Raw genomic sequence first — 14,393 nt, forward strand, 5'->3', positions numbered from 1 at the left:
ATGAAACTCAAATCTTTACAAACCTCCAATAAGTAAGACTCCAACACTTAATTGTATCGAAATCTATACGTTCACTGTTACAGGTAGAACTGATAATAGTGGAAACAGGTCTTTGTAGACATTTGTGGCCCAAAAGTAAATGAATCTGTACAGTAACATATCCAGCTTCTACAAAATACCATACAATGTAACTATATATTTAATATTTCTTAGTTATTAGTAAGTACATTTTCAGTAAGCATGAGACACATAGCTTCTCAACAAGTAAAACAGCAAAGGCCATCCCAAGTAGTACAAACGAGGTGAGAAGCCACAATCACTGAATGGAGCCCCTGAATGTGTTTATTGAAAACATTCATTAAACAAATCTGTATTTGTGTTTAATGAATGTTTTACAAAGATGATATACAAAAGAACAATACAGGGAACATAAAGGACAAGTAAATACCCCAGTATTTGATTAAAATTATGTTGCTATTTTTGTTATAATCACGGTTTATAATGTTTGCCATATCTACAATCAGAGCGAAGTCCATTCCTACATTGACAAACTGTTTATTTTAACAATTAGATAAAAAAAAAAACATGCACAGTATGCATACATCTTGAGATAAGGGAAACTGAATAAATATACTGTGTGTAAAGTGAAGTGGTCCCCAAAACATGTAGCCATATGCTTGTCTATCATGTAGCACAATAAATAAAATTTCACCTGAATATCATGAAATTGACATAAATGATTTAACACAGTTGGATTTCATTTGAAAGAAATATACACACATTTCATCACATTTTTAAGAAACAGTAGTTCTTTGTAGTTTGTTAAAGACAAAAGACAAATTAAAACTATATAAAACTTTCAATAATGTTGTCATATAATCTAAGATTGTCTGTTGACAGTGCTGTCCTCATTTGGCTCCAAAATAGGGGTTGGGCCTTTGGGTTTCTAGGCAAGGACATCACTGACTTCCTGCGAAACATCTTGTCCAGCAGTATGACAACGGCTATGTCCACCTTGTTGAGATGAAATCAAAGAGAGATTCATAACAACATGCCAACAATATAAGGGTAATAGGAATGATAATGAATGTAAACAAATAAATTAAAGCATTTCATAAACATTTATTTCATTGTATACCTTCTCATCAAGATGCCTCTGTTGAACCATGAAAAAAGGTCTGCCTTTTTCACACCATTGACTGTTGCTTCTCCAACACCATTTCTTGTGCTGTTGGACAGCACAAAGTCTTGTCGCTGCTATGGACAGCATGGTGGAGGTTTTCAATGCAGGACAGCCCAGTGTAACGGTTCCTGGTACAGAGCGGACGGAGTCAGGGTTGTGCTTGGCAAAAAGGCGCTTTTAATCGTAGAAAATAATAACATTGTGCCAGTAAATCATATCAGCGTGCCACAGCTGTAGCACGGAATACGGCTTGGTTGCTGCCGAGATTGTCCTTGCAAAAGCTCCCGCTCACACTGGTCTTCCTTCCTACTGCAAGACCAAAGCAGGCACATAAATACACACCCACTGGCAGGTCTGATGCGAGCAGGTGCCCGAAATCAGACCCAATCAACCCGGCAGATCCGGTGTGCTCCAAACATGACCCAAGCCCCACCTGCAGACCAAACGGCGTACGTCCCCTCACACAAGGGCGTAGATTTGCGTGGGGACCAGGGGACGTGTCCCCCCCAATGTCAAATGACGACTAAAATGTCCCTACCAATATTCAGGTTGAAACGAAAAAAAAGCGCCTCCTGCGGTACACAAAGAGTTAAATTCCCACTTCGGTACCGCCTCCCAACATACGTCTTCCTTTTTACACTGCACAGCGGGTTCGGTCGCGGCTTCTCGTAAGGAAAGTTCCTCTGGGTCTTTCTCGTATATCATCTCTCCCCGTCTTCGTTTAATGCGCCTGCATCACCTTCTCTCCCATGATGGTCAGCAGCTCGCGGTTTTCAATGTCTTATCTGGTTATCACTGGTTATCAATTGCTTGCTACATCCTATATAATCCAGATAACCCAACAGACACACTCACGCAAGCACCAATCACAACCAGGTCACTATTCAGCGCATGAATTTGAGGAAAATAGTGAAATGGCAATTATAAAAACAACAATAGTAGGGTATACAGTAGTATTGCGTAGACTTCAATATAATGAACATATGCCCTTCTCCAGCTAGATCTACTCATGTTGATATCACTGCATTGTCTCTGTCTAGACAACGCAGCCACACCTCTACCCAAGCCCCCCCCCCCCCACCGCGGAGCGTCTAATCGCATTTGCATCAAAATGAAACCGCAAATGTGTGTAGGGTCCGGGAGGGTCAATTGGGGTTGTAGCTCAAGCCGGCAATTTACCTCGGGCAGTGTTAACGCGCGGACCATGCCGGGAAAGAGGCGTGCATAAGACGGGCATATTTGGCAGTGTAAAAACGTCTTTTGAGACGGATCTGTTTTATAATTTAATAGGTGGACGGAATCTTTGTCTTTGCTTACCAAGCAGATGTGTACAATTGGAATGGTGCTATACTAAATGTTTTACTGCATATGCATCAGCAGATAATGCATCACACAAAGTTAAAGTCAGGCGTGCATCATACGTTATTTCATTTAGTGTGTGTGTGTGTGGGGGGGGGGGGGGGGTGTCTGGGTAGTGTCCCCACCAAAGCTCAGACCAAACCTAAGCCCTTGCCCCCACACCCAGGAATCCAGTCCCTCTCCTCTAAACAGAGAGAGAATCTTCTACACAGCCTGAGCTCTCCAAACGGATAACCAACTCATTGTAAACCCAGTCTCTCACGGCCTGGTTGTTTGTGTCGAACACCATGAAAGCATCATAGTGTTTTTGTTTTTTTGTCGAGCAACTGGCAGAAGGATGCAGGTAGCCCTTACATCCTGCCCATAGGATCTGTAGGCAGTACCACACATCCAAGTCATACAGATGTCTTAACAGTGGCAGAGCAATAAATGCACATGTGGAGAATGTACTTAAGAGGAAGGCAAAGCCACCATAGATCTCCTGACAGGAACACTGATTGACAGTGAGCAAACTTTTACCATGCAGGGGCTCTGGGAATCCCCATTGGACAGCAGTGGTCAGGTAAGGAATATGTGTGTTGCTGGTCCGCAGAAATACCTCCAATTCGGAGTTACAGTCAAAGATGAAAGGGTTTTCATGCAGGGTAAGCAATTGAGGTGCCATTTTTCAGCAGAGATGGGAGTGAGTGAAAGTTCAACACTATTGGGTAAACGGTTGGTTTAGAGATAGTGACACTGCAAAGCTTTGGCTCGATTTAAGAAATTATCAGGAAGATCTGTAATCTGGTTGGCACTGAGGTCCAACAGGGAAAGATGTGGTGAAAACTCTGTAATACTGGGAGGCAGAATTGAAAGGTGATTTCCACTGAGATTTAGATGCGTTAGATTTCCAAGACATTGGAGGTTTGGCCATGGAAAATAAACAAGGTAATTATTGCTAATAATGATAGCCTGACTTCTCTCTGGTAGATTGCATAGGATCCGTTCGAATGAACACAGGCTGTTCTGAGAGATGTCCAAGTAGATTAAATTAAATTAAGGTCTGGCCCTCTGTATTCCACATTATATCTAGGCTATTCCCAGAAAAGGATATATACTTCACAGAGTTGCTGCTCAGTCGTGGAGTAATTCACATTCCAATGCCATTATTTGCAAGATTTAAAACTTCCAGATTTGTTAGACTGCTGAACTCAAGATGATGACCCATTCCCCACATACAAAGGTGATACTCGTTGCGACTGAGGTCCAGCACTTTCAGAGTCTTGTTCAACTCACTGAATACCTCTCTATAATATAGGTAAATTCTATTGTATGACATATCTAGTTAATCTAAGCTTTTCAAGTTTCTGAAAAGTCTACCTCTTAAAGCCTGGCTTGCATAATTGTAAGACAGATTTAAACACACAATATTTTCCATACCATCAAAGACATCTTCATGAAGGAAGATAACATTATTTTGAGAAAGATCAACTGTCAAATTATTTCGGCACAATTTCCGGCACAACAAAATTTGTAGGTGTTCTACAAATCTCATTTTCAGTCTCAGTTTGCTACATGTGTGCTGATACTAGTAGCACTGGTGAAAACATTTGAATCCTGAGAGCCTTTTTCTAAAGAGTACCCAGATGACTCATTGTAAGGGAGTTAACTCAGTGTGTTCTGTGAGAGGTCTAATCTGGTGAGGTTAGGCAGAGTGCTCATGTTGAAATAGCTGATGAAATTCATGTGCATCTCCAGCTTTTAAGGTTGTTTAAGTCTGGACAGAACCACAAGGCTTTGTTCTGAAACAGTGCGGAAAAAGTTCCCACTTAACAGAAGGGCAGGTAGATTTGAGATATTGCCCAAATGTGGTGAAAGGATCAGTTCAGGAAATGTCTTGGATGGATAAGAGTTATAGTTGAGGCTGATCCATGTTAACTGCTTTAGGTCTGTAAAGAAGGTACCATTACGGAATGGTGTAGGCCAGGTAGTTACATTTATATTTGTCTGTAAGAAGGTTGTCTCATATCTGGCTGTAGGTGAGTCCTGAAACTAAGAACTCTAGTGTTTAGCATTGCAATTGTTGTACTAACTTTAACCCTATTGCCGCTGTGTTGGTTTTTGCTGCTGTCGTTGGTTTTAGTAAGAGGTCGTTGAGGCTAGTTTCCGTCACAAGGTGACAACAATAGGCTTGATTGGTGGGCGGAGCTACGGCTGCCTGAGCTACCTTGTGCATTTAAAGGCTAGCTACTATTAGCGTCAGGATCCTGCAGAGGAAGACCCGGGAAACAAAGACTAAGGGAGTCTCTCTGTGGGAGACCCGGGAAACAAAGACTAAGAGAGTCTCTCTGTGGGAGACCCGGGAAACAAAGGCTAAGGGAGTCTCTCTGTGGGAGACCCGGGAAACAAAGACTAAGACAATCCCTCTGTGGGAGTCTCTCGAGGAAGACCAGGGAAGCCACCCTATTGTAGCTATGTGTCGTACTTCACTCATCGTCAGGATTTCCACTCATAGACGACGCTTGAAGTGCCAATCAGCGGTCAAGAAGACAGACTCCATTTCAGCCTATGCGTCCCTCATGACCCTCCACTTCCTGGCCCTGACAGAGACTTGGATCACTCCAGAGAACTCTGCTACTCCTGCTGCCCTCTCCACCGTCTACTCATTCTCACACACCCCAAGACCATCAGGGCGAGGAGGAGGGACCGGACTCCTCATCTCGCCAATGTGGTCCTACCAGGTCGTTTCACTAGAACACTTGGCCAGATCTGCAGTTGAACTCCACGCTGTCACTGTTATCCTTCCTATCAAGCTCTTCATTGTGGTGATCTACCGTCCTCCAGGTCCCCTTCGGGCTGGGAACCAACTTGACCTGATATTCACAAGGTCCTGCGGCACCTCTGCTCTCTCTGTTACCCCGCTCCCTGTGTCTGACCATCACTTTGTTGCTTTTTCTCTCCCCTTGAATTCCTCTCCCCCCCTCCTCTCTAGTCCCCACATTGTCACCACCCGCCGTAACCTCAAATCCCTCTCTCCCTCTACGTTTGCCTCAACTGTTCTGTCTTCACTACCTTCTGTCGAACGATTCTCTCAACTATCCACCGAGGAATCCTCCAACACTCTCCCCCTCTTTGAACTCCCTCAGTCCCTTCCACTTGTTACGTATTTAAGCACATAAGCTGCCCCCACATAGCCACAAGGAAGCAGGATCATACATATAAGCTGTAATTACTATACATAGCCACAAGGGGAGCAGGACCAACATAAGCTGCAATAACTACTCCAGCCACAGATGGCAGCACCTTTAGACAGGTGAGGAAGGCGGAGCCAATACGTCACATAGGCCACGCCTACTTGATACAAACGGGGAGCAGGAGTCAGATGAGGTCAGAGACATATGGCAGCCCCGTTGAGAGCCCCGGGGAAAGCCCCCCGGGGCTGGAAGATAGCGCTGCGGTATTTCTCTCCACGCGTGTTAAATACAATTCCCTCCTTTTGCTTCATAGTTACCAAACCGAAATACTTTAACAAATAAAGTGAGTTAAAAGCGACCCGGATTGAACTACTTTCTTCAAGAACACAACACACTCTAGACCTTTGCGATCCTCACCCCCCCTCCTTGGCGGTCCGAATCTCTGCGGACTTATAGAGCAGAGTTGCGGGCAGCTGAGAGGAAATGGAAGAGATCAGAGTGTCCTAATGATCTATCTCACTATCTTTTCCTTTTCTCTGATGTCCCCTCTACTGTGTCAATAGCCAAATCTGCCTTCTACCGCACCAAAGTCAACTCCTCCGCCTCAAACCCCAGGAAACTGTTTTCCTTTTTCTCTTCCCTCCTCAACCCTCCATCCCCTCCACCTCCTTCCTGCCTCACGGCTGACTTTGTTACCTACTTTACCCAGAAGGTAAAGGACATTAGCTCTTCTTTTACCCCTGCCTCCATCCTCCCTCCTCCCATCCCCACCTCTGTCTTTACCCAATTTATCCCTCTCACCCCCAACGAGGTCAACAGAAAAATAACATCTAACCATGCGACCACCTGCCCCCTTGACACTATCCCTTCCTCTCTCCTCCAGGCTGTCTCAAGCGACATCCTGCCATTTCTCACCGCACTTTTCAACTCCTCCCTCACTTCATGCATTGTTCCAACGCCTTTCAAGACTGCCAGAATAAAGCCTCTCCTCAAAAAACCGACCCTTGATGTCACCGACATCCAGAACTGCAGACCGGTATCTCTTCTTTCATTCATCTCTAAAACACTGGAACGTGCCATCGCTAACCAACTGTCCTCCTAGCTCTCATCTAACAACCTGCTTGACCCTCACCAGTCGGGCTTCAAGAAGGCACACTCCACTGAGACGGCTCTCCTCGTGGTGACTGAGTCCCTCCGTGCTGCCAGAGCCTCGTCTCTCTCATTGGTTCTCATTCTCCTCGACCTGTCCGCAGCATTTGACACGGTAAACCACCAGATCCTCCTTGCCACTCTCGCTGAAGAAGCAGATTTGCAATTTACAACAGCCGCAGGATCCGGCCCTTCCTCACAAGGGAAGCAGCTCAGCTTCTAGTCCAATCACTGGTCATCTCCCGCCTCGACTACTGCAACTCGCTCCTGGCTGGACTCCCTGCCTCTTTGATTAAACCTTTGCAGCGCATCCAGAATGCGGCAGCGCGCCTCGTGTACAACCTACCGAAGTTCTCCCAGGTGACCCCCCTCTTCCGGGACCTCCACTGGCTCCCTGTAGTAGCTCACATCAGATTCCAGATGATGGTACTGGCATACAAGGCAGTCGATGGAGCTGTCCCTGCCTACCTCCAAGCATTGGTAAAGCCGCACACCCCAGCTCGATCCCTCCGCTCAACTACCTCAGCTGGACGTCTGGTACCGCCATCGCTAAGAGCAAGCAAAGGTCGATCAACAAAGTCACAACTTTTCTCTGTTTTGGGACCTCAGTGGTGGAACGAGCTCCCTGCCGATGTCCGGATCGCAGAGTCGCTCACCAGCTTCCGCAAAAGACTCAAAACTCACCTGTTCAGAGTTCACCTCGACTCTGCATAGTTACTTAGCCCCTTCCGGCCACCACTCTATGTTGTACGTCCTGGCACTTAATGTACGCACTTATTGTACGCACTTAATCTACATTGCACTTATTCATAGTACTTAATTGTGTAGCTTCTGCAGTAGCTTCTATCATTGCTGTACACAGGGAATGGGTTAGCCTAGCGATTGTTAGTACTTGCACTTGGTTCAATGAACATCTTTACTGTACTGACAGCGATATATTGTTTCACTTCTTATGACAGATGTACTTATTGTAAGTCGCTTTGGATAAAAGCATCTGCTAAATGCCCTAAATGTAAATGTAAATGTTGTTGCTGGAGAGATCCAACCTCTTCAAATGTGTCAAAGGGAGAAAAATACCCTCTGGAATATTGTTCAAAGAGTTTCCCATCAAGCTCAGAAAACAAATGGAGACATTTTTCGTGTTGAATGAGGTAGGGTGAAGCCGTAGGGAGGTATGGTTAGGGCAAGGAAAACAAGGCCGGGCTGCTTGGTCACAACGCTGACAATGCAAATCCAGATTTAGTTCCTCCAGGGTAGAAAAAATAGCAAATGCCCCTTCTGGAATCTCAGTTATTGTATTCTCTTTCAAGTCAACTGTCATAAGTGAAGCTGATATTTAGATGTGATAGGTCCTTGTAAACATCATCATGGATGTAAAATGACTGGTGGGAAGGGTTTTCATTATAACAGTTCATTGTGAGGAAGAGCTGCTCTAGATGTGGACTTCCAAAAGGGATGATGATGTTGAAATGCAGTTGCTCTCAAGATCCAGGACCTTAATGCTTTCCGGTAACCAGGGTGGTAAGGCTGTTTCCTGCCAGATATAGATAAGTGAGGCTATGCAGACTCCTGAAGGCATCCTTGTCTATTCTGACTCCACAGGGGGGGCTGTTTATCCTTCCAATTATTCTGGAATCACAATTCCACATCATTTTCACAGCGATAAGATTTTGAATACCAGAGAATTTATGTTGCTTCATATCCGTATCTTTGTGTGACTTAGGTCGAGAAACGCTATATTCATCGAAGTTAAAAAAGGGATGTCATCGAGTGGCCTGTCAGTGCAGTATACCTCAGTACCGTTTTCATTGTTGTCACATGGAAAAAACAGGGGGTTTCTTCCTCTCAATAAAGGGAGTTCGCTCAGCAATAGAATAACCACTTTTTGAATACCCTGAAAAGAAAAATGGGAAATAAGTTATAAATTGAGTTTTTCATCAGTTACTGTAACCTTGACTGCCGGTTTTGTATTGTTAAAGTAAGTTGAAAGGGTAAAGGTCATCTTGTTTTGTGATGTTCCAAGAGTGTAAAGAGATGGCACGTAGCAAACATAGCAAACCTTTGTAACATTTCATTGAAGTCCACACACATAAAATACAGATATCTATCATGCAATTTTGATTATCAAAAAATAAATTTTAAGCAAAGATTGAATTTCAGATATATCAACAATGACAATCGCGAAGAGAAACAGTGCAATTGCAGATCTCCACAAATGTATTGTTGATATCTGTTTATGGTAATTTAATGCAATTCTGGATAACCAAAAATATCATGTCCTCTAATCCTAAACATTTACATATTCCTGGCTCATAATAATATACCTAGAAACATTACAATGCTTTCATCCTCATATGCAAAACTCCCACCACAAGAATTTTGTTTTGTTTTTAATTTAGAGCTCACTTTCAAATGACATTCTTTATTTAATCCCTGCGTGATACACATGGTCGGTTGTTTAGGTATGACAGAGAATTACCTGCAATATTTCTAGAGGACTAAAATGTATATTTTCAATACAACAAGGTTACAAAGACAACATACAACATACAACAAATGTATGACGGTTTTGAACGATCCTTTGACGATGTCCAGACTGATTGAATGTAAAATAATCGCGACTTTGACCATTCAGATCATTGGAATCAAATAAAAACAAATTGCGTATTTATATGCGTGAATGCTCCTTACCCGATTGATACTCAATTTGAGATATATTCTATTCTATTTGTCAAAGAGTAGTCTACATCAGAATCAAGTCAAAATTCCTGTAGTGTTAGCTTGGCATAATGCAATCTGGGAGATCAATAGTGGAATCATATTAGGGAAAAACATAAATGACCTACCATTGTCTCTACCGGACTGATGTTTAAACGAGACGCAACTGTTGGTCATGACAGCTCTGCAGAAGTGAAACACAAGGGTTTGGTCACGTGACCAAGATTCCAGTTTTGCAGCAGTGCAGATATTCTATTCTCAAAGATCCAAGACAAGGCCAATTTCTTCTAATCCAGGGGTCGGCAACCTTTTCTTTGTAAAGGAACAGTTTTGGTTAGAAATGGGGTGTGGATGGCTTTCTGGGTCCGCATATTATTTTTTTGTAATCGGCTATTTAGGTACTTTAGCAATTAAATAGCCTGTATAGGCATATTCAACAATTTGAGTTTATGCAATGAATATGTGCAATTGCAATAAAACATTGGCTACAAAACAAGCAACTTTTTTTATTTTAGTGGATGTTATATCTAACAAGACAAGAGGGAGGAAAGCAGGAAATGCGTCTTGCTATAATGAGATAATCAAACACACCCTGCCTTCCTCATCCAGTTTAATGGGATTTTTTTTCTGAATTTCATTGCAGAGCTTCTGAATATCATGGATTGATGTTGTTTTCAGATTATATGTCCTTCTCTTCTTTGGATCCATAGCTAGGTGATCTAAGCAAGCTACCCGCTCATAGGCTACTGCTCTCAGAATATAGGTGCCAGGATAGTCTCGCGATGCACATTTCCTGTTGAAAAAACATTTTTACGAATTGATAATGTATGGTTGACTTTTGGCTTACAACAATCATAGGAATATTTATCTGAGAAATATTAATTTTGAGTATTTTATTTTTTATTTTAGCCAAATGGCACAAATAAGGGCGTCCTATTAAATAAATGTGGCCCTTTGGTGGCGTCAAAGGGCCGCATGCTGCCCGCGGGCTGCAGGTTGCTAACACCTGTCTAATCAATCATAAGCTCAAAGAGAAAAAGTGTATCCCCTTGCTGTCGATCATCTTTTTGCACAAAATGAATAGCTAGAATATATTTTTAGGCATATAGCTTGCTAGCTAGTAGTACAAGCTGGTTGGAAAGTTTATTCATTTTATGACTCAGGAATATGGTCAGGATACCTCTGCACTGCTTCTACATTGGTCAATGAAACTCTCTCACTCTCAGTCTACTGTGAGTGAGTGTTTCTGAGTTAAGTTTTGGAGACCAATCTCAACAAAAAAGTTTTTTATTTTTTCCGGAAACGACTACCTTCTTCTCGTCAAACTCCCGTGCCCTGTTCCAAAATCCATACATCCATGAGTACACTTAAACGTAGTACACTATCCTTACTCACTAAGTGCGCTAATTTTCAGATGTCAGTGTTGTTCCAAATCGAATACTCCGTGGTGCACTGACCGGAAATTACGATCACGACCTCCGCCGCGGCTCCTCCCCCGCAATAAACATCCTGCTTTGAACGGTGAACTCTTTACGCCTAGCAGCTGTAAAAAGCTATAAAAGATATAAAAACTACAAAATGACTATTAATGCAGGCTTTGTGGAAAATGCGCCGACTTTGGCTCAGCCTGGCTCCGCCCTCTTCCGCTACATAGCGATGGCTGCCGTTGAGTACGAAAAGTGTACATCGATCCACACTTCGCGATTTGACCGTTTTGAGTACACCATCCGGGTCCTTTCAGTACACTTATTTTCGCCCGATCTGAATTGGAACGCCCTACGTACTCAAACTAAGGCAAGTAAGTACGGATAGTATGGATATTGGAGCACGGCACCCGTCTCTCAGCATTCTCTCTACGGCAAACTGGTGTGAAAATAGAAATGTTTAAACACAGGAGAAAGGGTGAAAGTTAAAGCCACAAGTGCATGAGTAAAACCAAAATGTAAAGTTATGTGTTCTCAAATAAACAACTTTGGTTATTTCCCAGTAGGAGCCCTATTTTAACAGTCTGAAACGCAAGTGAGAAGTGGCAAGCGCAAGTAGCTTTGTGGGCGGTTCTATGGCGATGTCGCTAGTTTACCGGTGCAAAAAATTACTCTTGCACCCTGCGCAATCTAAAATTGTCTGAAGTAGCCTAATTACCCGTAGGTGTGGTTTGGGCGTAACGTGCAATAAACCAATGAGAGTGCCAGCTCCCATCCCCTTTAAGAGCCATGAGCGCATTTTAATCTGACGAGTTGATATTTTGACAGCGCGTATGCAGTCTCCGATGAGACAGATGAACATGAATTTCAAACGGTTCAGTTTATGGCCAAATAATATGGCCTAATTCACACATGGAATAAGGTTTTCTTCCACAACTTCCACAAAGAGTCCTCAAATAAATTTCGGCAAAGAAAACTTATATGATATAACATATGATATGCGGTAACTGTGGTTCTATTTAATGATATACGCAATACATTATAGACATCGTTTCTTATCAGTATTGTATGCATTATCGTTATCGACTTGTGTTCCTAATATGCATGTGCCCCCCCCCCGTTAATATACATTGCCATGGACTGTATTATGCGTTCAGTGTCTAGTTTGCGAACAGATGGACGCACACACGCGCGCTCGCATTCATTAATTCTTTTACACATACACACATGCGCGCCCACATTCATTCATTCTTTTTTATCACTCACTCGCGGTTAAACAATGTTTTCTCACGATCAAATACTCATCAATCCTAAAAGTTATGGGCATGTACACGATGTCTGTGTCAAGTAAATATGTGTCTGCTGTACGGTGTTTGCAGATGCATTGATTTAAAAGTACAACTTATTACCGCTGTATCAGCTGTTCTTTCCCAAATAATTTACCAAGAATGTGTGGCTAGGTAGATAAGAGATGCAAAGTGTATGCGCGAGGTGCACAAGCAACATTATACATGCGCCCTTAAAATAGCATCTGAACAACGCGCCACTGACTTTAAACCAGGTATTGCCTGGTTTGTGACGGAATTGTTTTCTGAAACTGCAAAATAGCACCAGGGAACGTTTGCGCCAGAACACGCCTCCTCCTTTCGCCGAACCGCCCCTTGGGGTGCAAGATCATACCCTAATTTACCGACGCGTGGCGCATGAGGGAAAAAAACGCTCTGCGCCAGTTTCAAACTAGCAATGACACATGCGCCAGTGATTAAGTCAATTGCGCAGGATGCAAGATAGGGCCCTAGGTGTCTTTATGTACAAGCCTTCATGGTTCTCCGGTTACACTTGTTCTGTTGTTCTTGAGTCTAGCTCCATCTAATCTAGTAACCAACATTGCCACCTAGTGGTCATAACATAAATATCATTACATCCTCCTTTCTCTGAGGTTAATCAAAAGTCAAATAATAGTAGGCCCAAGGCTATATCAAGACTAGACCTGGAAGCTGCACCTATACCCATCAAACAAAATAAGGGCTACCACACCTAAAGCTTTTCTTTAAGGTAAACAATTAATCCCTTCTTTCAGAAAACAGATTTTAGAAAGTAACCTTAATTGTCTGTACTGTGTAAATTAACTGTACTATTTCTCTTTCAGTAAACCAAGGTAAGTAACGGTAGTTTGTTTTTGTTTTACAATGTTACAATAACCTTTACTCTAAAACTATTCTCTGGTTAAACAACACTCACATATGTAAGCCACAAATACTCTCACAAGTCCATCATCACTCTTGATCTTCTAGCTCTGCTAGACTTATGGCAGACAGGTGCCCCTGTCTCTGATGTTGGTTTCTGATGCTCTGTGGGCTGCAAATCCTGGTGTGCGTCAGGAGGGTTTGTCACTTACTGCTTTTGAAATGTCTATTGAGTCCTGAGCAGGCATCTGCGGTTCCTCCAGAATACCTGTCCATCCTCCGTTCTGACTGTGTATGACCTCGGACCCACCATTTTAAAAAACACTGCTTTTCTGTTCCATGGGTGGGGTTCTTCAATTCTCACCACGTCTTGTTCATAGAGAGGTTTGAGACTCCTGGCTGTCTTGTCGTGGTGCTTCTTCTGTGCCCACTTCAGCTTAATGTGCTTTTGTGTGGGTACTGTTTTTCTTCTTTCTTGGCATTTGTGGTAGTGTGTTGCGCAGTTTTTGGTTCATGAGGTCAACAGTGCAAGGTAATGGTCTGATTTTGTCTTTGCAACCTTTTTTAGAAGTCTTTTTTACGCTTTCCAATCCTTTCTTTGCCTTACCATTCACCTTTGGATAGAGAGGGCTCGATGTAGTGGGTTGGAACCCGTACTCCATTGCAAATATTTGAAACTCTTGGCTGCTGTACCGCGGCCCATTGTCACTTTGGACTACCTGGGGAATGCCATGTCTGCCAAATATGCTTTTCACGCGAGGTATAACAGCACTGGCAGATGTGCTGTTCAGTTGTGCTAATTCAGGATAGTTTGAGTGATAATCCATCACTAAGAGAAAGTCTTTTCCATTCACATTAAAGAGATCTGTCCCAACTTTTTGCCATGGCTCAGTCGGCATTTCTGGGATCAACATTGGCTCTTTGGCTTGCTTGTATCTGTGTCTTTGGCATGTATCACACTTACTAATCAATGTCCCTGTTTATACCTGGCCAGTAGACCGCTTTCCGTGCTCTTGCTCTGCATTTTCTATGCCAAGGTGCCCCTCGTGGATTCTGTTGAGCATATCTTGCCGCATAGATGCTGGGATGATGATCCCATTTTGTCTCAGCAGTAGGCCGTTTGCCACACTCATTTCTGCCCTGATGGAATAGTATTGTGGTAGTGTGCCTTTTGTCCACCCATTTTGGAGTTTTGCCGCCA

General features: G+C 43.1%; 1 pseudogene across 1 annotated transcript; it reads right to left on the reverse strand.

Moving 5' to 3' along the window:
• Positions 1 to 539: 539 nt before the first annotated feature.
• LOC307079851 (toll-like receptor 9) lies at positions 540 to 14,325 on the reverse strand (annotated as a pseudogene). The gene is made up of 4 exons: positions 14,179 to 14,325; positions 2,705 to 4,567; positions 1,139 to 1,311; positions 540 to 1,014 (listed from the first exon to the last, which is right to left on the reverse strand). The product of its transcript is annotated as a toll-like receptor 9 (transcript).
• Between the last annotated feature and the right edge of the window lie 68 nt (positions 14,326 to 14,393).

The sequence above is a fragment of the Pollachius pollachius genome (assembly GCF_949987615.1).
Source record: "Pollachius pollachius genome assembly, chromosome: 8".
NCBI lineage: Eukaryota > Metazoa > Chordata > Actinopteri > Gadiformes > Gadidae > Pollachius > Pollachius pollachius.